General features: G+C 40.2%; 1 pseudogene; it reads left to right on the plus strand.

Moving 5' to 3' along the window:
• LOC146674917 (obscurin-like) overlaps nucleotides 1-26,006 on the plus strand; it is a 170,103-nt pseudogene that overhangs the window by 106,014 nt on the left and 38,083 nt on the right.

Here is a 26,006-nt window from a genome sequence, read left to right on the forward strand (position 1 = left end):
TGTACTTTCTTGAACATTAACAGTGTCAATCAGGCCTGTTGTGACTCTGTATCCAAACTGGTCTGAGATATACAGAGGAGAGACGATCACTGTCAGATGTGAGATCCATGGAGGAGACACTGAGTGGGATTATGAGTGGAAAACAAACAGCAACAGAAAACCTCCAAATCTAAATGAATACAGGATTATTTCTGCTTCATCATTGATCAGTGGAAACTATCGCTGTAAGGGCAGAATGAAAAGTTCACAGCATGAAACAACAGAGTGGAGTGATTCAGTCACACTGACAGTTTCTGACAGTAAGTCATGTTTGCTTTAAGCTGTTTGAACACTTTGTAAAATGTGTTTCTGTTCATAGACTGAGATTATTATTCTTTGTATAAACTGAGCTCACTGTTCAGAGACTGTACTACATGTTCACTGAGAGAAAATCTTTGTTGAACAGATAAACCCCGTCCTGTCCTCACTGTGTCTCCATCATGGCTGAGTCCTGGAGCCTCAGTAAATCTGAACTGTGAGGTTGAACATCCGTCTGCAGGATGGAGCTTCTACTGGTATAAAGCTGTTCCTGATCTGAAAACATTCAACTATAAATCCTCCAGTTATGAGCTGCTACCTGATGGCAGTGGGACTGCACAGGACTCCTACATCATTCATGGACAGACACACACAGCAGGATATGTGTGCAGAGCTGGAAGAGGAGACCCAGAGTATCACACTGATCACAGTCAACCAAAGTTTGTCTGGTCTGCAGGTCAGTTTGTTTCTCTCTGTCCTTTCAATAAGCTCATGTTAGCTCATCATTTTTATTCACCAGGATTTAGACCATTAAAATCTCATCTCCATGACAACCATTTATCTCCGTTTATATTAAAACTCCCCAAAAGAAGAACTGAACTGAATGTTTTCCTTTCTCTCTGTGATCAAACCAAACTGAATTTATTTTCCTTTTCTTATTTTTCAGTTTTATTTAATGTGATAACATGAAAAAAAGACCTCTATGAGGTTTTAAATGTTTTCTATTTGAATACTTTTACTTTTATACTTAAACTCATGTTTCTGTTTGCACTGATTATTTTTACTTAGTGCGCAGACAGGATTTACACAGTTAAGACTCTTTGTTTAGTGCTCAGGTAGGTGTTCAGATAAAAAAGTCAAATATAGTTAATAAAGAAACAAAGATGTCAGCAGGCAGGTTAACAGCTCTGACAAATACAAGAGAAACACTGACTACAGATGGACGCTAGAAGAAGACGTCACAAATAACAGCTGCTGTTATTGTTCATTTAAAATATACTTCAAAGGTTTTTAGTTTTGGTCCTGCTGCTGCTGCAAAATATCTCACTGTAGAAGGAATCTGTGAAACAGACAATATCACAGAATTATGACAGAAACATTACAGCAAATGACTGAAGTGTGTTCAGAGTGATCTGTATCAGGTGGATGATGCTGAGAGTGATGACTCAAAGCTCATGATGTCACATGACGTGTACCAAGCTCTACATGAGCTGCCAGCAGATAAAGCATGTGGGTTAGATCATCTTAAACATGTCAGTATTCGGCTCCTTTGTTTTCCACTGATTTGACTGTCTGTGTGATTCAGGGCTTGTTGTCAGACTCAGTGTTGTCTCACCAAACAAACACTTTATCATATTGAACTATTAAATTTGATTTTCAAAACAAAAGCTTCAAACAAACAAATATTTCCACTGTGATATTTTGAATCCTAACATCTGTGAGCTTTGTCTCTTCACTGCATGTTGTTTCCAGATGTTCATTCAGCAGCGTCTCTCACAGTGAGTCCTGACAGAGTGCAACACTTCACCTCTGACTCTGTCTCACTGACCTGTGAGGGAAACTTCACTGAGTGGAGAGTGAGGAAGTTCTCTGATGGCCGACTCTCTGACTGTAGGAGAATGACTGGATCCACATGTAACATCTACACATCAAAGTCACATACTGGAGTGTACTGGTGTGAGTCTGGATCAGGAGAGTTCAGCAGTGCAGTCAACATCACTGTACAGAGTATGTTATTATACATTTACTTCTTGGATCTGAATGATTTAGACGTCACATGAACATTTGTCTCAGCTTTGCTCTATGTGAAGTAATTCTATGTGGCAACACAAACAAAACTGAGAATTTCAGACAATTTCAGGCAACAAAGCATCAAAATATTCTTGGTTGTTGGTCTAATTTCTCTTCATCCTTTCATAATCCAGTTTGTCATAATTTGCCAACAGTATTTTTTATTTTCTCTGTCAGAATAAAACTCAACAAAGCTCAACATCGCTGTCGTCACATTAGATGAACCTTTAATGTCTCATTTCAGAGAAATTTGTGAAACACATCATGCAAAATAACACAAACATACAAACATTTACAATTTCACCTTCAACCATTCAATAATGTCACCGTCAATAATTTGACTCCTGCAGGGAACAACCCAACTATATTTCCAGTCCTCATAATCACTCAGAAAACCAGGTCTGCATGTAGATCATGAGACACGACTCACAGCTTTTTCTCTAAGGTTTGCACCAGCTGGTCTGACTGAAACAACATGTTTATTTTATTTTCACAGATGATGGTAATGTTCCTATCCTGGTGAGTCCTGTTCATCCTGTGACTGAGGGAGCTTCTGTTAATCTGAGCTGCAGGTTGAAAACACAAAAAATACTTTCCAATGTGTTTTTCTATCACAATGACAAACTTATTCAAAATGATCCCCGAGGGGAGCTGAAGATCTCTGCAGTGTCAAAGTCTGATGAAGGTTTCTACAAGTGTCAGTACTCAGGAAGAGAGTCAGCACAGAGCTGGATGTCAGTTAAAGGTGAGCAGGATCAAAACAGTGTGTCTTTCTGTAAATGAGTTTCATGACTGAGAAATAACATCATATTATCTCTTTTAATGTTTGAAGCCACCTGGATCTATTTAGTCAGAACTTTATAAAACTATTATGTAATATCTCTATATTGTCAGGTTTAATATTGTTGTGGTTCAGGACTCATGTGTGGGACTCAGGTGAAAACAGCAGAGGAAGTAATGAGTGAAAGTTTCTTTATTCACACAAAGGATAAATAATTTAACACAACAGATTGTGAGCTTTGACTCAGTCAACAAGAACAAAACATAAATGAACCTAAACTTAAGGAGTGAGTCCTACAAAAACATCTTAACTGAGGTGAGAGAGACAGGCCAGAGGAGCGGACATAACAGCGTGAGGGCGGCAGATCTGTGGGAGAGGAGAGAGCAGTTAGGGCAGGAAATCTGAGGGAATGTGACAAGACAGAGAGTGTTCATAAAGTGGCTGCAACAATGCCTTACTTGGAGTCCAGACTAGCTGGGGGTAAAGGATAAAGCAGAGGTCTGTGGAAACTGTTGAACGATGGGCAGGCAGGCAAGTGAGGAAGAGGCTCCGAGGGGGGCAGCAGTGGTGGTGAATAGGGGGGTAATGATCCAAGGTGGCAGGCGTCTGACTGGAGGTGAATGATGGCATGAAAACGAATCTTGAAGCAGGAAGAAACTGAAACAAGGGGAAAATAAAAATAGAAATCCTTTAACATAGAAACTGATTCTTATAAAGGTGCTGTTTATTGTCAACATATAGAAAATACTGTATAAAGATTTAAAATATCATGTTACGTTTGACCTCTGACCTCACTTTTACATTTCACATCTGCTCTTGTTGTCATGTTGAAAAAATCTGCCTTTGAACTTATTTTACTGAACTACAAACTTCTCACAGTACAAACAAAACAAAATAAATACACTGAAAATACAATATTGTTTCCTTAAAAGTAAATGCTGTCAACAGAGTGAGCTGCCTTAGCAGAGATTTGTGCTCTCAGAGTTCTTCTTTTACACTTTATTAATAATTAATTATTATTTGTTGTTGCAGTAACTGTGTCAGGAGCTGACAGCTCTTCACCTCCTGTGTGGTTGATGGTTGGACTGGTTTGTGGAGTCTCTCTCATTATTATTCTCCTGCTCTTGTTGTATCGCTGCAGACAGTCCAAGTGTAAGAGCCTCTTCTTTTCATGCTGTGTTAGAGAGTTTATTTACTACATACACTTTAATTATTCACTCATATACATGTATTCTGATCTCATGACACAAAATATCAGTGGAACAATTTATACATGACAAACATGTGTAATAACATTTGTCTCTTTCACAGATTCCTGCTTCACCAGGTTGGTAAAATACTTTTTATTATAATTTGAAACAAACATCAGTTACTTTTGAGTTTATTGTGTTTATTTCCTGTTTCAGGTCGATCCAGTCTGAGAGTCACAGTCCGGGCTCCTCCACAAATCATGGAGTCAACCTGAATGAAACTCATGAGTACGACTCTCTTCAACATGGTCAGTATTTAAACCATTTAAATAATATTATCATTATTAATATTGACTTTTATATCTGTCTTCATTAACAGTAACAGTTTTTAGATTAACTTTGTGTTCAGCAGCTTTTAAGAGAATATTTGTCAAAATCCAGTTGGACAAACATCCAAACAGTAAACTGACACATTAAATGAGAAACAAAAATAATTTTAGAAACCTGATTGTGTCTTTAACTCGACTGAAAAAATCCATAATGTTATTGTTTCATATCAGAACACCACAAACAGTAACAACTTTATGGTTTTATTGTCTGAAAACATCTTACAGTCCTGGTTTTGACTTAAACAGAATTTTTTAAACTCTGCTTTAGGTTTTTATTAAAATGATTAATGTGACCCTGGTTCATCTTTTTTTAGGTACTAATAACCTCTATGAATCTGTTAGCCAAGTGGAAGACAACAGAAATGGTGCAGTATATGTGCTGAAAAGCACAGAGCAGTTACAGATGAAACTTGTTTTTGATTTAATGAAACTAATTCCATATGACATGTTTACAATCCTGTAACTAAAATATGAACATTTCAGGATTAGATGAACATCAAGATGTCACATACTCTCTTATTGAACTTAAAAACGTTGAAAAGAAGAGTAAGTACATAAAACATGTGCAATTAAATGTAAATGTAATGTAAAATAAAATAAATAAATATTTTTAAAAATCTAACAGTTAATTATTTTCTCATGATAAATAACCTGATCATCTTCACAGGGAAGCATCATGAACCAGAGCAGAGTGCTGTTTACTCTGAGGTGAAGACGGGAGCTGCAGGTACAGACACAACAGTCTCATTCAGTGTTTGTACTGAAATGTGTCATTTCATTATGTTGCAGCTAATTATAGGTCAACATGGAGTTTAGTTATTCACTTATCAAGCTTACCTACTACACACTACCACTATACATCAGCAGAGTTAATCTGCAGTCATTTAGGTTTTGGTGGGTTAGTCATTAAGTCAGGTGTATTTGTTTAACATGATATTGTGTTGTTGTGTTGTTGTCGTTGTTTAAAGCACTCAAACACAGACACACTGGAGAAGGTGAACAGATTTATTGATGTGATTCAGAAACACAGCAGGTCAGAATGTTTGCAAAGAACGAAGAAAACTCAAAACAAACTTCTTCCACAGTTTGCGTTCAGTCTCTTCATCAGATCACAGGTTAATCTCTAATCTAAGGCCTTTGATCAAAGTCTTTAATCTGGGAGGCAAAAAAAGTCCCCTTTCAGCTGGATTTACTGAATCACAGCATCCAGAGCTTCTGAACCAGACCAACGATCACAAAACCAAACACCATCAAATAAAACGCATAATCTGAGTGTGCTCAATCACTGGAGGCACAGCAGAGAACTGTTTAAGCTGGTTTTTTGATACAGGAAAGTATCAGATGTGCCGATAGCATGGAAAGTGTGTGTGAAATAGATGTAGGGCATATAAATATGAGTAAGGGATGAAAGAAGGGAGAGATGCAGACGGGCAGATGAGTATAAATGGAGCTGTTTGGGAAGGTTCGAGGTTCTTTTTGTAGTTTGCTAAAGATGAGTAACATCGTAAGCAAACACTGTGGAGTTCACAGTCAAAAGTTTCAGTTGAACAATCACTGTGGACTTATGAAGTGAAATTATCATTTTTTGTCTCACAAAAGAGTTGGAAGACTTTGTACTGTGTTACTGCTTCCTCATTTGGACTTTCATGCACAGGATGGAGAGGAGTGCAGCACTGATTACCCCTCTCCTCACCTCCACACTATATCTGAAATCAGCAATAGCACTGAGTAGATTAGTTACATTTGGATAAAATTCAGGTGAATGAATCAAGTGATTATTACTAGTTGATTAAGATTTTTGTTTTGCCCCTGCTAATTTGCTTAAATAAAATATCCTGTGTTCAAAAGTCTAAATTGTTAACTTTTTTTGTAACAGTAAAAGAAACCTTGTGACGTATCACATCTTGTCAATGGTTCTTACATGCTGCTCTTAGCACTTAAAATAGTCTGTTCTTTACTTGGCAGCTTAAGTAATAATCTAATGGCTGTGGCTGACAAATCAGACTTGATCTGCAGAGTTTAAATCCACATGTGTCCAACAGCTCTGTGTCATAAACCTGCTGATCAAATGCATCCTGAGCTCTGACTTCTCTTTTAGAGGACAGTCTGATGTATGCTGAGGTCAAACGCCCCAAAAAAGGAAAAGCCAAGAAGAAAGCAGGTAAACAAAGTCTGCCATCACCTCCAGTGAATGTTGTTCAACATGTTTATCTGGTCTTAAAATCTTCTTTCCACTCACAGGAAAATCAAGTCCTGCAGCTGATGCAGCAGTTTATTCTGAAGTCACGTTAGGGAGCTTTCCTGGTAATTATGCTGCCATGCAGGATGAGTTATTCTTCAAGTTATTAAATGTCTAACATCCTGAAACTTGGACATTTCTGTTCTTTGTGTGTTTGTCTTGCAGGTCAGTGAGGAGAGCTGCAGCAGCAAAAAGGAGCATTTTATGACTCCACTGTTGCTCCTCTGCTGCCCAAATATCAGACGTGCTCACTTTTTAGTGTTTATGAAGATGATATTGAATAATAATATGATATAGACTTGGTACTATCTTTTAGCATAAAGCACACAGAGGTGTGTCCTGTTTCAGATCCATGCTCTTTATATTCAGCTGATATTTTTTTATTCATTTTTAAGCTTTGATATACAATTTTGAATGTATCCTGTTCCAATAGCAAGTGAGAAAAAAGTTTTAAGTCTGTGTTTTTTATTACCTGAAAGCAACAACTTAAAGTCAGCAAAGTCACATTAGTGCTGGTATGAACACCAACAAATACTTTTACTGTCTGAGTTTAAAGATCTGCATCATGCAAAAATGAATTATTTGTGAAAAAGCTGAGCTTGATTCATTTGATGTCAGATACTGTGAATTTTATTTTTTATTTAATTTTAATTTAATGTTGTTTGCTGTTCTCACTTTTTCTGGATTTAACATTTTACTTTTTTTTAAGGTTATATATTTTAAATGTAGAGCACTGCGATCAGCTCTGTTGTTTTAAACATATATGAATAAACTTAACCTTGACTTCACTTTCTCTTATATTTTCATCAGAGTAAAGATTTAAGATTGTTTGTGCTTGATTAGATTTTCTGCTTTGGAAGTGGACCACAGAACTCTTCATGATTGGCTGCTTTAAAGTTTTTATTGAAGCTATATTGTGATGTTACCTTTTATTTTTTCAATAAGGTGCTCTCCATTTAGAAGTACTCGTACACATTATTACTATTTCTTATTATTGAAGAAAGAATAAAGGCCTGGTCATCAAAACAAGTTGGTTAGGTCCCAGTAGACATTTGTGTCCAGAGCTCTGTGAGTTGATGATGCAGGCTTGAGTTTTAAAGATGTTGAGGCATCACTGGCTGCCTTTACATTTGTGCTCGTCCCACATGTGGCTTTCTAGAAGAACAAAACACAGCTGGGTCCAAAAATATCATCAATACAAACTGTGAGGTGCAGCTCTGCTTTCTTTGTCTGTTTGTTTTTAAAATATTATTACTCCTCAATCCAGAAGCAGTGTACACCTGGACAAGTCACAGTTGTGTCATATGACTATCAGACAGAGACACACAAGCATTCAGGCTCACATTCACACCTACGACCACTTTAGAATTACCAGTTAATCTAACATGCAGGTCCCTGGGCTGTGGGAGGCAGCTGGAGTTCCCAGAGAGGGGCCACGCAGACCCGGGGAAAACCCAGTCAGGACCTTCTTGCTGTGAGGAGACAGTGCCAACCAGCACACTGCTGCCACCTGCTGTTATAATATAATTATCAAGTCTAGTTGGTTGATTTCTTATTTTAGCAGATCTGTAGTTTGCAGTCAAAGCTTCATAATTGCTTCTTTTATGTGACCTCATTGTTATGTTGCTCTTTAGGCTGATGTCTTAATTTAATCTGTGAACTTTATTGTTTACAGCCATTGTGCTTTTTCACTGCTATACTGGCCCTTTGTTAACTGAGTCCATTTAAAATAATGAGAATAAAACACAGATCAAAATGATGATTGTGGGCTAAAAAGAAAGGAGCCAGTTAAAGTGGTTCATCTGACCAGGACCAGGTGTCTCCTACTATAACCTTCATTCACTGCACATTTCCACAGCCTATTTCATTCTAAACACTTGCATGTTTTCCAGACATGTTTCTCCTGGTTATCAGGAAATCACAATATTCAAAGAGTCAGCAGCACATTCAGATCAGATGTCTTTTCTAATCACCTGCATGTCTGGACTTTGGGATGAGCTTGGATGGAGAAAACACTGAAAACATGAACATAACTTTTATGAGCTGATCATTCAACAGCTTAATTATAATGAATCTGCTGATCTGCTTTGACAGGACTGTGATCAATAAGTCGATGTTATAAGTCGAGACGAGTCAAAATGTTTCCAAATGAAAGAAGAATTATAAAAAAGACTTTCGGAGCAGTTTAGCATGTGAGCAGTGTTACAACCCAGAAGACTGCACACTTATGTTTGTGGACGGAGATGATGAGTCCTCAGTTTACTGGCATCATTGAACCATCTGGGGTGTAGTGGGCTACAGATGCTGAGGACACTGTCAGAGTAATACTTGATATCCCTTTATTTAAAGTAGCCAGTGAAACACCACAGTACAGGAGTTTTACTTTGTTGTTGTTTTGTAGTACTTCATAATACACTATATAGTTGTTGGTGTTATTTCCCACCATTTACTGTGTAACTTGGTGAATTTATGGAGATACTGTATTTAACTGTAGTGAAACCCTAAACTCAGAGATCCTGGTCTAACTCCAAAGATCTCCTCTGGAACCACAGCTGCTGACCAAACTTACAGATTTATACTTTTATTTTTTTACTTGTTTAAGGAAATACTGCACACTGCTGCTACAGGACCAAAACGCTGCATCACAATGGAGGCTGCTGGTATTTGCCTAACATGATAGCTCATGTACCCCAAGCTCACTGTAACTGCATCATGTCTGAATGTCAACAATACAGCAGTGCCCGACTCTTTAAACCTACAATCTTGACCTCAGCTGCTTCTACATCTTTAAACACAGCACTTTCAGACTCTCAGGGCTCATATCAGTCCGTTTTTACCCTGACTGGGAACAAATCACTGTCAGTGCCTTTACTCTCTGCACCTCAGACTTATAGAAATCAAGAATATTCCCATTCAGTAGCATTTTCATATTCAACACATTTCTCATCTCATCTTTATGCTGTTTGTGCATCTTGAGCCTCTTCACACACATCTTTAAATGCAACAAGAAATTTAAATCCACTGACTCAAATTTAGACACTATTTCATGAACACCAACACTCCCACTCCTGCCCTCAGAGCCATCCCTCTCTGTGGTTTGGCTCTTTTGACCCTACTTTTCTTCTTCAGTTTGATTCCCCGCTGTGCCATAATTAGCCTGTAAGGTGGTCCAAAGGAACATAATCCAAGATCATAAAACACAAAATGCTTAGTTTGTTCTTATATCCATGTAATCAATCATTTTGTATAAAAGTAATTAAAAGTCAGTCATCTCTCCTTCCTCCAACTTCCTCATCTGCCATTCCCATTAAGTCAGGGCAGGTGGAGCTTATTGACTTGGTAGCTGTCTTGATGGGGCATTCCAGCTGAAACTTCCGACTTCAACATGAACACATCATTGTTCTTTAAGCCGAGTTTCCATTACAACAAACAGAAAGGCGCTGTTTTACTCCTTCGGGAACCTGACAATATCTGGAGCTCATCAAATTTGTTGTGGAGTGATAACACAGGCGAAGATAAATGTGGAAAGAGGTATCTGTTGGTGGTCCTGTTTCATGACGACCGACAGTTTAGAGGTCCGATTCCCTAAAAGGATCCGATTGGATGATCTCTGCCGGAAGATTTGGAGACGAGTCCAAGGTTTCACCAAAAAAAGAGAAATTCGTGGCTATGAGTTTCGACATGTGGCCTAAAAGTATAAAAAGGGAAAGAAAGCCGTCACACTGAGGTGAGTGACTATTACTTCTGTCTCTAAAACCACACTCACTGACTTTTACTGCGGCACAAACAAACATGTCTCTTAAAGAACCAGCAACAGTGCACAGAGATGCTCAACCTATCACAGCAAAATAACCTTTAACATTCGTTACACTATTATATACTGTAGAAATCAGACACCAGCCTAAATATTTCCGGTCTTTCTGATTCGCATTAATTGTAGCAGTTTGACAGATGCTTAAATGTTGTCCGTCGCAGATGTGACAGGGATCTGTGGTGTTTCAGAGCTGGATGAGTGTACTCTCATATCCTGGACCCTGATATTGTGGTGGCTTATCAGTGACTTTCACTTTCAAAACACACAATAAGAGGGAGAAATCACGGGTGGATGACTCAGAGATATGGGTGCAGTGTTAGTCCATTCTAATAATGATACATGGATTTTGTTGAAATTGAACAGAATTAAAGCTGATTTCAGGTTTCAGATGAAGAAGCAACTCTCGGCTCTTCACAGTGTCGTCACATGACTGTGTTAGTCTGTCAGACTTTCGTAAATACCTGCAGCCTCACAAAGCCCACAGGAAAAACACAAAAACAAGATTGATGTGTATTTATGCTCATGGCACAGGAACATGTTCTTCATTAACACACGGATTTGATGCTAAATAAAATTTGATGTTCTTCTACACATCACCCAGGTCAGCTGTCACAGGTAGTTTTCAGGTTTATGTGGTGGAACAGTTTATAATAATGCAGCTCCTCTCCTGTGGAAACATCATCGTGCTAATTTGGCCGACAGCTTTCAGTCACAAAACTGACTTTGGTGAACCTGGACACGAGCTGCTCATTTTACATTTACGTTACAGTTTAGGTTTCTTGCATGACATATGAAATGTTACTTTTTAAGTGACAGCACAATTTGAATGAAGTAAAATGTGAATATTTTATATTCTGTCTGGAGAAACAAAAACAAACAAACCAAAAGGCTTCAGTTGGTCCAACCAGCACCTCTGTGTGTGACACATGAGGTGACGCTGGTGAGGTTGTGAGTTAATTCAGTCATATTGTAGGGACACCACAGTATACTCTGACATATTATTCTTCACATAATTCAATGGTTTATTCTCTTCTATTTTGCATAGTAGTGTTGTTTTTAGGTTTGCTGCATTTATTCATTTCTGCCCTGTTTACTTTGCTGCTGTAACAAAGTGAATTTCCCATCTCTGGGAATAATAATAGTTTATCTTTTACAGGCGGCTTACTTTTTGTAGATTTGTACAGTATATACATTTCATTTATTTATTGAGGTTGACTGGAGGGCTGTAGTCAACATTTTTGCAATTTAAATATAGAAGTATGTTGAGACTAGTAGTTAAACATGTGCCATTTTATGACCAGTAGTCAATGTAGTAAATTAGCTTAACAGCTGTAGGCCATCTATTATCCTTTAGTTCTAATGGTGTGCTATGTATGTAGTTTAGTCTCTATTATACTCTTGAATAAAAGAAACATAATCATTTGTAGTTCATTAGACAAAGTGTGCATTACTCTGTATCCTTGATCAGCTGTGAATGTCTGACACTGTTTTCTTGAGATGTTTTATTGCTGAATCATGTGAAGAAGGCTGTAAGAGGGAGACTAGGTGTCTGGGCAGAAGAGATAAAACCACATTCCTTACCCCCCTTCCTGCTTCACACAGAAAGACAGGGAGGCAAGGTCAGGAGCCAGGCTCGCTAAGAATTAGAAAAACATGTGAAGATGCAGCTTTTATGACAAAGAGGGGGGCTGTGACTAGCTATAAAAGTCTGTGAAAGTTGCTACCATTTTGAGACATGCTGTCGAACCTCTGCAAGCATCTCTCCCGTCCGGACGTTGTAATGCTTTGACTGTTGAATTGTATGGAAATAAATGATTGTTGATTGAGCATTTATACACCGAGTATTGTCCTTCCTTCAGCCCAAAGATTCAAAGAATTGGGAGATTTCAACAACTTGGTGCCGTGACCTGGATCTTTGGTGTGCTGAGGAAGTGCAAATTGGGCCTTTGGTGAGATCGTGGGGCGAGGCGAACGGAAGACCGGTCTAACAACAAAAAGGTAAGCACAGCCTGTTGTATACCAAATGTGCATATTGGGCTTTCCAAATTAATCTGTTCGCTGAGTCACATGTATTTTCACAGTAAATTTGTCGGTGTCTGGTTTTTGGCGCAAGATACTAACAACATAAGTTGAGGCTGAATTCCAGTGTGTTAAATAAACTGCTTCTACCGAGAAACTAATAAGACACTACGTTGAGCTAGTTGCAGTAAACTGCTTCTACCGAGAAACTAATAAGATACTACGTTGAGCTAGTTGCAGCCACTTTACCTTCCACATTTAATTTTGTCTAATACTGGCTTCTGTAGCAATAATACATTAGAATTTCTTCTGAAGACGCGGCCATTAGTTCAGTACATTGAAGTCGAGGTTTGAAGTTTGTTTATGGTGTCGGTTACGTCCTAGCTCTTGCCGGCTATGAAATAGAAGTTGATTTAAGGAAAAGCAGATGCTGGCTTCACGGTGCGGTTGAACACTGGCAACGCGAGAGCGAAACACGTCCGTAGGTTTGGTTTATGATACGGCCGTGTTCCGGTGGTGCGGCTGTGAAGTGCAGTAGTGGTGGGTGCTAGTTTTAGTACATTGAACAGAGGTTTGACGGTGGTTTGTGGCGTCAGTCGAGTTTTTTTTTTAAGGGCTGCGGTCATAAAACAAAGTAAAATTTTACTTGCCAAGAAGTACATAGAGCAAAACCTGGTTTATGATGTCTGGTATAACTTCGGGGATGCAAGCATCACTTTTATGATGCGACTTTGCCCCGTTGTGGCGGTCATAAGCGCAGAGAAAGGGGTATTTTGGTCTATGGTGCAGTGTGCTTTAAGAAAATCTAATAGTTGAGCTCAGAGGTTTCTGTGTAAAATTCCCGCTGAGGAAAAGTGTTGTGTGTGTGTGTGAAGGCGCGCTCTGAGTGAGAGTGTGTGCGAAGCTGCGAAGCGCGCTCTGGGTGCTGTCTTGTGTGTAAAGCGCGCTCTAGGTGTTGTTTTGAGTGTGAGTGAGGCGCGCTCTGAGTGTGTTTTATGTGTGAAGTGTGAAGCGTGAACACAGTGACAGTGACGGTTGATGTGTTTGATTAGGAGGACATTAGAGCAAAGACACATTTTAGGATCAAAGGTTGATGCCTAGTGTACCTGTGGAAATAATTTTGCCCTAGGAGTGGCGACCCTCCTGTTCGTGGACGCGCGGCCAGGACCGGCGGCGTCCGGGTGCCGAGGTGGTGACTTGGGGAGGTGAGGGCCCCCGCAAAGCTACGGAATAACACTGGGACCGCAGCGTAATCGCGGGTTCACATTTATTCCGGACTAGAACAAGACACATTTTGCGAACAAAGGTTGAGTCTAGATTAGTTAAGAAATAAAAAGGTTAAAATTCCTCGTTTCAGTGGTTAAAATTGTTGTGTGCCTGTCCCCTGACGAGTGTGAAATTAGAATAAAGAGGGAATTTGGAGCCACATAGAGATAGACGGGCATAATTGGGTGTATTACTCTGTGGTGTAAACATTTTAAAAAGTATTAAAAGTAAAAAAAAAGGAGAGAAAGGGTGAGAAGTGTGTGGTGGTGTGAATATGTCGGGTCTTAAATCTGACATAGAAAAAGGAGTGATGCAGGGTGAGTGGAAAACTGTTGATGAGCAGGTGAAGTTGTTGTTGCGGGCGCTGAGGGTCATGCGACCTGGCAGCGCGGGTGAGAAAAAATCAAAGGCTGCAGCTGTGGCAGCGAAAGTCAAAAAGTTGTGTGATAAGGAAGGAGTGAGAGGAGAAACAAGAGGTTCGTTGGCAAAATTGCTTCTGGGAATAGCACAGAAGCTCCAGGAGGAAGAGCAGGAGGTTAATACACAGTTAGAGGAGGCCTCTTTGTGGACAAGGCGGAGGATTAAAAAACAGTTGCAGGAGGTGCAGGAGGAGAAAGCCCGCGTAACGAGGTGGGCTGTGACATGCCAGGGGGTGGAGCACTGGATGAGGGAGAGAAGGGAGGAGCCTGAGAAGCTGATGCTGCCGGCTTCTCCGGTGAAGTCATCGCTCACTGGTTTTCCCCCTCCCTATCAGGCCCCCGCCCCCCTTTACCCTGTGCTGAGGGTGGAGCAGGGCTGTCTCTCTGGTGAAAATGGCCAAGTTTTAGAAGTGACAGGAGGTTATGTAGATTGTGATATATCTAAAGAGCCCAAACGACCCACTCCAGCCCCGAAGAGTGAAAGAATAAAGCAAAGCTCCACTTTTGTTAATGAGGAGGGAGCTTGTGGCGGAGTGCAGTCACCGCCCATGAAACAGTCTCCCCAGCAGGTAGAGACTGAAGAAGAGCGGGCTGTGCGGCTGCTTGAAACAGCTATAATAACTCTAGAGCAGCGTCATCAAATTTCTGATGATGAGGCAGGTAGTGGAGTAGTTGTTGCACCACAGGTTGAGAAAGGTGAGGTGTGCGGGCCTGATGGGGACTATCAATTGAATTGTTCAGGGAGGGGGCTGCCATGTACTGTGACCAGTTGGGTGGGAGGAGAGAGAGGAGAAAGAAAACAGCATAATGAGTGAAAAAGGTGAGTGGACAAGAAACACCCAGTGCATCATGGGAACCCTGCAGTAGCCTACACTAAAGGAGGATTCTGGGTCACGTGATCCAGCCTTAACTATAAGCTTTATCAAAAATGAAGGTTTTAAGCCTTTAAGTACCCCCACTGTATATAGTGTGGATGGGACTCATGGATTCATGGCTGACACACTCTTGCAATATTGTGTGGGAGTTGGGGACAGCGCCTTTGGATTGGCAGACTGGGGTGAGGGTTCTTCTCTTCAGGCAGGGAGACTGGAGAGTGTATTCCAACTTTAGAGGATCACAGCTCGCAGCCTGTCCTGGAAGATCTATGCCAGATTACTGGAGAGGAAGGTCCATCTGTTATTTGAGCATCAGATTCTGTAGGAACAATTTGGTTTTCTTCCTGGTTGTTACATGTTGTAAATGTATTTAAATGTTTATTTTTTCAACAAGGTTCAAATCCTCTGGCTTAAGAGTGACATAAAGGACATACTGTAACATCCACCTCCTTATGGTTAGCGTAACACAGAGTGCTAATTATATCTATATGTGATTTTGCTAATGGTTAATCATGTGTTACAGGTACTGAGTGGCAGCACCTGTAGACAGCTATAAGTGTCCTGCAACCAGGAAAAAAAGATCAGACAGGGAGACGTGGCATGTCGTTCCTGATTACTCTACCATGAGTGTCTTTATAGTTTAGTATCAAAAGTAGTGTAAAACAGTTTATTGTAGTTATAAAATATCAGGCCAGAACCAGTCGTGCAGGACGCAGGACTGCAAGTAATCGGCCGCTCAAGGTTAGCCCGGGAACCGCGAAGCAGACCACCAGGTAGCACAGCACACCTAGCTGCCAAGTAGGTCGCATTAGTCTATCACATGCAGGCAATGCCAGACAGAGAGTCAGCGCTACAGGCTGGTGAACTCTCACTCACCACAGCAAGGTCCGACTACTGATGAAGTGGGCAACACGCCAGGGGAGCACAGCCTACAGTAGCAGGTCACGCTAGGGATGAGACCTGTCCATGCACAGAGCCGAAGCCGCCCCCTGCTGTTGACAGACAGGGAGTGGGGCTGGCAGCCTAGCCTGCTGAAGTGGAGGGTTGAGCAAGGCGACGAGCGGGCCTGTTCTGGCCGGGACACAAAGGAAACACACCAGACAGGCTGGAGAGCTCGCACTCACTGGCCGAAGTGTCAGACAATGCGAGGTCTGACAAGTGTGTAAACCCGCGGACGTGGTTAGCATGCCAGAAAGCATGGGCAGTGAGTTAGGACAAGCTCGTGTGCACGCTCTCCAAAGGATCGCCAGCCAGAGAACACTGGAGAACACTCTTTCGCTGGATGAGGAATCAGACACAGCGAGGTACGACTGGAATGTAAGCTGGCGAACCACGGGCAATATGCCAGGGGAACACAGCCTGGAGCTGCAACAGCTGAGATGCCAGCTGCCTATTTTAGCCAGAGAGATCCTGGCTAAAATAGGCTGGATAATGCTCTCTCGCCGCAGCGAGGTCTGACTGGCGCGTAAGCCGGTGAAACGCGGGCAACACGCCAGGGGAACACAGCCTGGAGCTGCAGTGCAGCCAGGGAAGTGACTCGCAGGGGGTGTCAGTTCACTGAGCAGGCCCTGCCGGCCACGTAAACCCACAACATGTGAGCAATCTGCCAGAAAGAGAGCCAGCCTTGAAGGCTGGAGAACTGTCAACTGCTGACCGAGGCATCAGACGCAGCGAGGCCTGACTGGCTTATAAAACGGCGAAGCACAGGCAATATGCTAGGGGAACACAGCCTGCACCAGTGCTGGCCACTAGGCCAACTCAAGGATGTCAGGAGGGAGGATGGTGGCTGGAGGACAGATGAGCCTAGGCTCCGAGTCCTTACCACCTCACCTGAACACGACCGTCCCCACATGCCTGCATAGGCCCCTCAGCACACCGAGGTGGCTGCAAGGTAAACAGGCAGTCCCATCGGGCAACCCTGGTCGTCTGACTGCAGCCAAGCGTCATAAACATCAACTTCCCGACAATCATTCTCCACCGGCGCAGGCCTCACAGAAGCGGGGCCATGGGTGGGAACGCTGCGGGAGGGGCCCAGAAATCAGGCGATCCAGACCATGGGTCCACCTGTCTGGGCCCCACTCCAGTGGCAGCCAGAGGGGATGGAAGCTTCTTCAACATCTACCTCACGATAATTAGCCTCCACTGGCCCAGTCCTCACAGAGGCAGGGCCATGGGAGGGAATGCTGCAGCCATCATCCCCATTTTAGCCTGAGGAGCACAGGATGGGGGAGGGCTTTCCGTGTCCCCAGCCTGCCTGCAGCCAAAAAGGGAGCGACAAAATGGCCGCCAGCGGAGCATCAGTTACCCTCACGCCCCTGTTAAGCATGCTGCAATCAAGAGCTAAAGGGACCCATCTTGCCCGACACTGTGCCTGGGGTCCTGCAAGAGCAGCCCAGGGACAGGTGGGCGACACTGGAGGAGAGGATGGAAGCTTCTTCAACATCCACCTCCTGATAGTCAACCTCCACCGGCCTAGTCCTCACAGAGGCGGGGCCATGGGAGGCTGTCGAAACAGGCTCCTGATGGACGGATGCACACAGACACAGCACTCGAACACTCGAAGAAAAGTCACTCACACAAGTCGGAGATCAAACAATCACCGATGTCACATCTGCACAGCCGTTTTATACGTGAGTTGTGGGGCGTGGCTGGGCAAGCCGCAGTGTCTTAAAGAAGCATCCATGCACCACGACCAAGGGGGGTACCCGGTACATATGGAATATGTAACGGTGTGAAGAGTCTCGATATGCTAGAGAACTCATTTACAATTTCACTCATAACCATTCAATAATTGTGTTGATAATTATTTAACTCCTGCAAGGAAGATGAAGGGAGCATCCAAACTCCCTTCATCATGAGTGGACTGGAAACTATATTTCCAGTCCGCTATGTGGGATTTTTACAACACACATAAAAATATTACTGAATTCTCCCAGTTGGTGAAAAGGTTTTAAACTTAAACATAAAAGCTCAAGATCAAGAGTAAATACAGTATCCTTAACCGTAAAACTTTTACATCATTATCAATGATGAGGCCATCACTCCTCATTTTACCTGATTTATAGTTTTTGTCCATACAAACACTTGAAAGGCCATTTAGCTGAACCAGTGGGTCAGAAAATCTCTCTGAAGTCAGGTCTCTGTGTAGATCATAAGACACGACTCAAAGTTGGAATTTGAAATGCTTTAAATGTTTTTTTTTCTTTACAGATCAAACTTTTGTTTAGTTTTTAGAAATTCAAATTTATATGTCACCTTTTTCTAAAAGTGTGCACCAGCTGATGTGACTGAAACAATTGTGTGTGATTGTGTCACAGATGATGGTAATGTTTCTATCCTGGTGAGTCCTGTTCATCCTGTGACTGAGGGAGCTTCTGTTAGTCTGAGCTGCAGTTTGAAAACACAAAAAATACTTTCCAATGTGTTTTTCTATCACAATGACAAACTTATTCAAAATGATCCCCGAGGGGAGCTGAAGATCTCTGCAGTGTCAAAGTCTGATGAAGGTTTCTACAAGTGTCAGTACTCAGGAAGAGAGTCAGCACAGAGCTGGATGTCAGTTAAAGGTGAGCAGGATCAAAACATTTGATGTGTTTCTGTAAATGAGTTTCATGGCTTAGAAATAACATCATATTATCTCTTTTAATGTTTGAAGCCACCCGGGTCTATTTTGTAATAACTGTCATTAAACTATGTTTTGTAATATCAGATATAACATACAACCACCAAATAAGTGATTGTATTTTATTCTCTACAAACTTCTCATTGTACAAATAAAACAATGGAATACATAGATACTACGATACTGTTCCCTGTGAGCTGCCTTGGCAGAGGTTTGTGCTCTCAGATGTCTTGTTATTGTTTGTTGTTACAGTAACTGTGTCAGGAGCTGACAGCTCTTCATCTCCTGTGTGGTTGATGGTTGGACTGGTTTGTGGAGTCTCTCTCATTATTATTCTCCTGCTCTTGTTGTATCGCTGCAGACAGTCCAAGTGTAAGAGCCTCTTCTTTTCATGCTGTATTAGAGAGTTTATTTACTACACACACTTTAATTATTCACACATATACATGTATTCTGATCTCATGACACAAAATTACACTGGAACAATTTATACATGACAAACATGTGTAATAACATTTGTCTCTTTCACAGATTCCTGCTTCACCAGGTTGGTAAAATACTTTTTATTATTATTTTAAACAAACATCAGTTGCTTTTGAATTCATTGTTGTCACGTCTGCCGTGGCAGATGACTGGACATTGAGAGTTAGGACCTAAGATGCAGGCAGCTGAGATGCAAGTCAGTTTTATTCATAAAGTGGTGAAATAAAGAGAAACCGCGAAGGCAAGGATGGAAACTAAGCAAACCTAAACTGGAAAATACTAACACAAACAAACCTGAAACCTTAAATGGCGATGCAGGGAGACACAGAATGCAGGGAAAGAACTCGTTCGCGAGTTCACTCTTGCTGCTCCCCTGTCTGTGGACGTGTCCCGTCAGGCTGTGTCACCTGGCATATTGCCCACGGTTCGCCGGTTTAGATAACTTAGATAACTTAAAAATGTTTTTATTTGGCTTTTTTCAGTGTTTTACTTTTTCCTGAGTAGATCAGTTTAGCGGAGATTAAAGTTATAGTTTTCACACGGCGAAATAAACGTCAAACAGAAAACTGATTAAACAGAAGTGTGACATGATCGAGAATTTACTCCTGTGTAGTGTTACATTTTAGGGAGCAAAGAGCAGAAGGCCGAGTTTATTAAAATCCACCGACACAATCTGCAAATTTAATGAAAAGTTTAATGAACTATCATCTGGTCCTTTTTATAGTGAGCACATACCTTAAACACTTCAAGCTGTAAGCTAGTGATAGTTATATGAAAGCAGATGCTGCTGGTGCAATAAGCTGTACGTTTTACGTCCAGTGGATGATGATCTGATTAGTCGACTAATCAAAAAAATAATCGGTGACTAGTCGACTATAAAAATAATCATTTGTGACAGTCCTAATAACAACTATGCATTCATAATTTTCCCTATACAGTATTATACTATTATACTAAACAACAGTAAACTGGTCTGTTTCCTGACATCATCTGATGTTTTTGTAAAATCTTTGGTTGTGTTGTTCTGTTTTTCCGCTGCTCTCTGTAAAATGATTAAAAGACAGTTTTGGTAATGAGCTGGATTAGAAACATGACTGCAACACTTTGAATATGTGTTACAACACACTCCACTCTTTACGGTTTTATCTGATATTTGGAAAAAGAAGAATGTGGCTTTTTTTTTTATTCATAACAACATTTATTTACTGCTTGACTTTGTTTTTGTTTAAATTCTTTTGTCTAATAAATTATATAAATACAGTTTGTTGTCAGTAAAACTGTGAGAAATAAAATCCTTGTTGTTTGAAAGAGCTGACATTTTTGTTCTTTGGTGTTTGTTTTGTTTTTCACGCCTCTAAGAAAACTTAAAGGCAGCATCCTGCAGTAACCATAGCAATTTTTTTTAAAATCAATCTTACTTTTTTTTAAATAAGTGTTAAAAGTGTGATTTTTTGTTTGTGATTTTTTTTTTAACTTTCTTACTTCAAAATAATCTCTCTTTCAAATTTAATTATTTAGCCTACTTTTGTTTCTGGCCTAAATAAAAGCAAAAATAATGTTATAGAGGAAAAGGTTAAAAAAATAAAATAATCAAATATATGTTAACAAATCTCCCAATCTTATCTTGAGTTTTGACCTTTTGCACCAGTTAAGCCTTCGAAACAATCCTCGTCTTAAATCTTGAAGATTTTGGGTTCACCAATTTAGAAATAATCTTACTGCTGATGCAGCAGATGTCAGTGCGCTTAAAACATTTCTTCTGGATCACTTTTGTCTCCTTACAGGATTAAAAACATGAAAAAAGTCTGTGATTGTTTGTATGAGTGAGCATATCACTTCTGAATTATACAATCTACAGGTCACAACACTGATATCACAAACATGCTGATGTTGTAATTTAAATATGTTTGTCTGAAACGGGTCTCTGTTGTAAATGAGACATTGGGTATCAGTTACTGTACTGCAGGCGATGGCAGTTCGGCACTAAAGGGCCACTTTTTTCTCACAAATTTGCCACTTTAATGTCGAAACATTTTCCCTTCTTCTTTTCCTCATAGAAATGATGAATAAAAACACTTATTGGAACAACGGACACACAGATATTTCAACACTGAAACAGTATTACTATTACTTATATGGTTTGCCATGCTAAAAACATTTGTAACCCACAAACCAGCAATAATAGCATTTGTCCACATGGTGTCAGCATCTCTCCTTAACAGAATTGAGATATGTGAAAATGTCTGAAGCCACAAGTTTGAACTTCGGATCTTTGTTGGAAAATAAGGAAATAATCACAAAGTCACTGAATCTTTTTCTGCAGCTGTGAAAGTTTGAATTGTTTCTTTTCAGTCCTTCAGGCTCAGAGCTGATTTGTGAGGAAAAACTTAGCTTCATTAACACAACAAAACTAAGACAAAGAGGCCAACTACACCTGTGCATGGCCTTTTGTTACCCAAGCACCTCCCAGTAACACTCCCACTATTCCCAGCACTGCTGAACCTCATAAATCCCAAACACTACATTATGCTGTTGATTCTTTACTTTGTTGTTTTTTGTGTGTGTATACAGAGGCTTACAAGCTAACCTATACGCCTATACAAACTATACTATACTATGTTGAGGTGGTGTGTAAGATCATCTGTAACTAACATTCACTCCCTGACTACTGATTATATGTTTCTCTACTACACCAGAGAATAAGTGATGCAGAAGTGGGCATAAAAAAAGAGAGGGCCACCATCCTGCAGGGAAAGACCTGGAGAAAGACAAAACAACACAACCAGGAAGAGCATCGAGGTGTGAGGAACCTCTGAGGAATGTCTGATAAATGGTTTGGTTCTTATACTGCACTTTTTTATTCTGAGCACTCAATGCGCTGTACACAACTTGCCCAATTTACCCAAGCACTTTTTTCTATTTACTTGCTTTCTGTCACATATTCACACTTCAGCAGATGGATCAGAGAGCAGCTTGGGGTTAGTATCTTCCACAAGGATATTTGGCACGCAGACTGGAGCGAACCATCAACCTTCCAATCCTGTCCTGTCTGACAGGATTAAATTTATATTAATTTTGTCACAAAGACACCAGTGACATAAAAAAATGCAAATCGTTTTAATAACCTTTTTCTTAATGTTGGTCCTGGCTTGGCAAAAGAAATTGTAAAAACTGGAAACCCTCCTAAAACTAAAACTATTAATGTAGCAAACTCAATGTTTATGAGGGGAGTAGATGAAGAGGAAATTATTGATGCAGTTACATCCTTTAACTTCAAGAAATGAACTGACTGTGATGGCATTGATATGGACTTAATTAAAGATATTATTGGATGTATTGTGAAACAATTTACCTACATTTGTAATCTGTCATTACAAAGTGGTTTATTTCCTGATATGATGAAAATTGCAAAAGTAGTTCCAATATATAAAGCTGGAGATAAACATCTTCTCACAAACTATCGGCCCATCTCTCTACTACTGCAGTTCTCTAAGATACTGGAAAGAATATTTTACAATAGATTTTATGACTTTATCACAAAAAACAATGTACTATATGAAGAGCAATATTGATTTAGACCCTAAAGGACCACAACGCTTGCCTTAATGGAGTTCATAGGTACAGTAAACACTGTTTTGAAAACAAAGAATATGCTGTCAGAGTTTTTTTTAGATTTAAAGAAAGTATTTGATACAGTTGATCACAACCTTTTACTTAACAAACTATGTACATATGGAATCAGGGGGGTGGCATTATCATGGGTTAACAGTTACCTTAAAAACTGTAAAAATAAATAAATAAATAAATGCCATAAATGCCAAAATTGTGTGAGGGGTTCCCCAAGGATCAGTTTTGGGGCCGCTGCTTTTCATATTGTACATTAATGAGATATGTGCAATTTCAAACTCTTTTAAAGTAATATTATTTGCAGATGATACAAACTTACTGTGCTGTGGAAGTAACTTGGAGCAACGTCTGAATGAACTAGAAAGTGAATTAAATAATCTGAAGACCTGGTTTGACCTTAATAAATTAACATTGAACCTGAGAAAACAAAATTCATAATATTTGGGAATCGCACATATTCTACCAATAGTAAACTGACAATAAATAACATTGAATTAGACAAAGTATCTGAAATAAAATTCATCGGTGTGATAATACATCACAAACTATAAACTACTTATATCAAAGGCAAAATATCAAATTCTCTGGCAATTCTCTACAAGGTTAAGGATCTCATCAATCAAACATCATTATATTATCTATTGTTCTATTATACTGCTGTACATGACATACTGTGTGGAAGTGTGGGGAAAGACGTATAAAACACACACCCATCCAATATAGATTCTGCAAAAAAGAGCAATAAGCATAAGAAATAAAACTAGTTCAAGAGAACCATTAAATCCACTTTTTATCAAATTAAATATTCTCAAATTTAAAGATTTGGTTGACCTCAGAACTGTGCAAACAATGTACAAATCAGCAAATAAATCTTTGCCCCACAAATTCAGAACTTGTTCCATATAAGACCAAATACTCATGAGAGGAATCCTTATGTTCAGCAAGCCAATAGTAAGGACAAATGTAAAATATCACAGCATTACAGTCAGAGGAGTTAGTGTGTGGAACACCTGTACAGATGAAATCAAGACAAGTACATCAGTACAAAAATTCACACAATTGCCTAATAATATAAATTGCATGAATATAGGAAATCTTCCTCTCAGTGACTGAGTTGTCTCATTGTGTCCTCATTCTAATAGATCAAGGCCAGAGTAACCAAAGCTTAACCAAAGTGTTTATTAAGGTGTTTGTCACATAAAATAAGCTCAGAGATTAAGCAGATGTTAAACACAGGATGCTTAGTTTATGTAAAAATGTCGTTTGTTGTTGTTTTGGTTTACATGCTGCAAATGGTTTTATTTGTGTATGTTCATGTGTTAGACTTGTACATAGTTAAACATGTATGGATCAAATAATGTTGAATTCTAGCTATGGATCTGTAAGCAATTACATTTGAGATAAGAGGCTAGGAACAGGAAAAGGGCGATCGTGGCTCAAGAGTTGGGTGTTCGTCTTGTAACTGGAAGGTTGCCGGTTCGAGTCCCGGCTCAGACAGTCTCGGTCGTTGTGTCCTTGGGCAAGACACTTCACCTACCACCTACTGGTGATGGCCAGAGGGGCTGATGGCGCAATATGGCAGCCTGGCTTCTGTCAGTCTGCCCCAGGGCAGCTGTGGCTACAACTGTAGCTGACTCCACCAGTGTGTGAATGTGAGAGTGAATGAATAGTGGAATTGTAAAGCGCTTTGAGGGGTCCTAAAAAGCGCTATATAAATGCAAACTATTATTAAAAGTGTAAACTTCATCCTACTCCTTTTCGAGCACACACATTCTGTAGACATAGATATTTACATGAAAACTTGATGATTTTTACGTTTTGTTTTTTCTTTTTTCTCTTGTTATTTCAGTTATATTTAAATGTTTAAAATAAGAAAAATATATATATATTCTTCTAACTCTATCTATAAATTCATCAAACTGCAAACATGACAATACAGAATAATGCCGACACACAGGGCGGCAGCTACAGTGTGCATGAAGGGTTGTTGGTGGTTGCTGTCTGTTCTGCCACAGGTTTATTTTTAATCCACTGAACGGCCTCATATTCGACTGGGCCACATAGAAAAGAGGAAATGCAGCCTGTGGTTTGAAACAACAGTTTTGTGTGTAGCAATCTCTTATTTTAAGCCATCAGTATCCAGCAAACATAAGGTCCTAAAGCACACTGCACTTTATTGTCCTCTTTATACCCTGATGAGGACAATACTTTAGACCAGCGGTCCCCAACCCCCGGGCCTCGGACCAGTACCGGTCCGTGAGTCGTTTGGTACCGGGCCGCGAGAGTTGAGGCTCAGGTGTGAAATGTATAGTTTTCAGGGTTTTTATCGGTTTTCAGCGTTATTTTGTTATCGTTTTTATCATTTACTCAGTTTTCCTTGGTCTTTTCACGTGTGTTATGAATAAATCTTCTTTTTTCGGTACCGGTACTAGTTTTATTTTGTTGTATTTATCCACGACACCTTAAAGGCCGGTCCGTGAAAATATTGTTGGGCATAAACCGGTCCGTGGCGCAAAAAAGGTTGGGGACCGCTGCTTTAAAATATTAACATGTCAGTAAGATGTGAAACTTTAATGATTGAGACCATGAACATATGCAGAAAGTGTTTAGACTCTGACCTGTAGATCAGACTGTGACAGGAAGGATCACTTCTCAAAATGATGGAAAATATTGTGTAAACATTGTTATTTGTTTAACTGCAAGTTCACACAGAGCTGCAGTCTTATCTGCACCATCTCTGCACTGAAACAAACCTCAATGATCTTTTGCTGTTTCCTTCATCAGCCTGCAGAGTTAAAATGAGGAAGAACATTTACTATAGAAACTGTGCTTTAACTGCTGCATTAAGTATTTACAGGTATTAAAGTAAAAGAAAAAAAAAAGATTACACATCTTTACTGTAACAGTGCCAGAGCTGACAGGTGGGGAGGTCCAGACTAGGAAGAAGAAATTAGAAGAACGAAAGAGAAGGAAAGAGAGAGAAAGAGAAAAAAGAGGTAGCGATACAGAAAACAAACAGCACCTGAAAGAGAGCAGAAGGAAGACAGAGACCCCATGAGGAGAGCTTCTGAGAACCAGAGGCAACGGGCAGCCGACCCTCCCAGAGACCAGGGACCCGTCACAAGCTGAGGACAAGGCCCAGGGCTGTGATCACATGCACATAATATACAAGGACAAACAATCATCCACATCAA

This window comes from Rhamphochromis longiceps, linkage group LG3 (assembly GCF_057381845.1).
Source record: "Rhamphochromis longiceps isolate RC_006_pf linkage group LG3, R_longiceps_female_GT1.1, whole genome shotgun sequence".
NCBI classification, from domain to species: domain Eukaryota; kingdom Metazoa; phylum Chordata; class Actinopteri; order Cichliformes; family Cichlidae; genus Rhamphochromis; species Rhamphochromis longiceps.